Raw genomic sequence first — 1961 nt, 5'->3', positions numbered from 1 at the left:
GTCCCGGCGGGGCGCGGGGAGCCGGCCCTTTAGGCCCCGACTCGCTGCGTGACCTTGGGTAAGTCCCGGCCGTGCTCGGCCTTGATTTCCCGGTTCGTGCAGCGAATGGGATGCAAAGACGCAATGGTGGGAGCCCATCTTGCGGTTTCCTGAACCAGGTTACTGCGGGAGGTGGACACCTGCCCTCTCCCCCAAGCCCTCTGTGCACCCAACGGGGAGCGCCCTTGTGCCGCCTTACCCAGAAGAGGGCGTCAGAGGCCCACCCGGGACCCGCAGATTATGCCTGGTGGACTGCAAAGGGAGACCCTGAAGAAGGGGATGGGGCTTCAGTGATCCTGCAGCTCAGGGCTCTTCAGTGGTATGCGGGTCCCAGCCCGGCAGTTGCTGAAGCATTTTGTGCATAGCTTTTCTGGGATCCTAGGGTCCATGACCCCAGCAGAAGTTAAGAGCCGCCTATGTAATGGACTCCACTCTCATCCTCAGTTTACAGATGAGGAAAACTGAGGCCTGCGGGGGTGTGGCTTGCCGGAGTTCCCCCACCTGGTGAGTCAGGGCTGAAAACAGCTCCTGGGCTCTTCGCCCTTACCATTCTGCATTCTCGTGGCCACTCTTGGTTAAATTCTGCAGGTCTTCGCGCAGCAGAGACCCGTGATTGAGGCCATCAGTCCCTGCTGGTAGAGGGTGCTCTCCTGATCCAATTTTGGGGGTCATGGTAGCTGAGTCGTGATTATGGACAAATAGGAATTAAGTCAACAATGTGGACAAGGTTTCCTAGCAGAAAGAACAGCAGAGGGAAAGTTCTGAAGGCTGAGGGGACACAAGCCAGAAAGTCCAGCTACAAGTGTTCTTTGTGGCTGGATATCAGGAAGCAGAAGTCTGAGAGAGGAAAGATGTGCAGGGGAGATTGCAAAGACGGCCCGTCCCCTCAAAGCCTTCTGACAACCCATGAGTCCCAGAGCCGCCACTGTGACTTCCACTAACCTCCTCACTCCTGCATATTGCACTTGGCTTTCCCCAGATGGGCACTGACCACCTTCTATATGGGCAGGGCACTGTGCTCACCTGGGTATGGGTGGTGAGGACTCATGGCTTCGAGGGGGCCGACACTGAACTTGTTTTTTGTTTGTTTGTTGTAGATAGACACACAATATCTTTATGTATTTGTATGTGGTGCTGAGGATCAAACCCAGCGCCTCACACATGTGAGGCAAGCGCTTTACCACTGAGCCCCAGCCCTGAACTTGCTTTTACACCCATAATTAATTGAGAAGAAAGTTGGTGCAAAGGATGCACTTACCTGAAACCTGATCTTGTCCAGGAGTTAGAGGAAGTATTAGATGCAGGGAGTTATGGTGGCGAGGAGGAGGTGAGGTATGGGAATTGCCTCTAGGAGTCTCAGCACAGGGAGGAACTGGAGTATGCTTGTCACTTAGAGTCAGAAGGCAAGGGAGAGTGGCGCCCCTGAGCTGGCCAGCAGAGTTAAATTTCAATCTACTTGAAGTAGAAGGCTGATCAGATTTGTACAAAGAAAGAAGGCTGCATTGCAATGGGTTGAGGAGGCAAGAGAGGGAGGAGGGCGTCTAGGCACCAGAGCACTGCAGATATCCAGGGGCAGAGAATGTGGCTCAAGCTAGGAAGGTGGCAAGGTCGGGGGTGGGGCTTGCAGTAGACTATTGATGGAGCATGATAAAATAGGGCCCCCAAAGCTCCTGCCCTTCTTCAGGGGTCTTGGGTGAACACTGAGGAGGGGAGATTCTCAGTGTGTTAGGGAAATGAGAAGGGGCAAGATTCCCTGTGGCTGAGGGCCTTTCTCTTCCTCCTGTGATTTTTTTTTGGGGGGGGAGGTCTATCTGTGCTGCCCCACACTGCCTGGCCTCAAACTCCAGGGCTCAAGTGATCCTTCTGCCTCAGCTTCCCTAGTAGCTGGGACTCTAGGTGCACCGCAGAAGTTCTTGCTGCAT

At 54.3% G+C, this 1961-nt stretch overlaps 1 protein-coding gene across 2 annotated transcripts in view; it reads right to left on the bottom strand.

The window, feature by feature from the left end:
* The window catches only part of Capn1 (calpain 1), a 21366-nt gene extending 21107 nt beyond the window's left edge, over window positions 1–259 (bottom strand). The window contains exon 1 of one of the 2 annotated variants that reach the window (XM_048789126.1): window positions 239–259. The gene's annotated coding sequence lies outside the window, so the exon portion shown is untranslated. Of the gene's footprint in view, window positions 1–53; window positions 183–238 lie in introns of those variants that run through there. The other variant, XM_048789125.1, reaches the window with a different exon arrangement.
* Between the last annotated feature and the right edge of the window lie 1702 nt (window positions 260–1961).

This window comes from Marmota marmota, unplaced genomic scaffold (genome assembly GCF_001458135.2).
Source record: "Marmota marmota marmota unplaced genomic scaffold, marMar, whole genome shotgun sequence".
In the NCBI taxonomy this organism is placed as follows: domain Eukaryota; kingdom Metazoa; phylum Chordata; class Mammalia; order Rodentia; family Sciuridae; genus Marmota; species Marmota marmota.
Note: the sequence above shows the minus strand (reverse complement) of the source record. Positions and strands in the feature narration are given on the sequence as shown.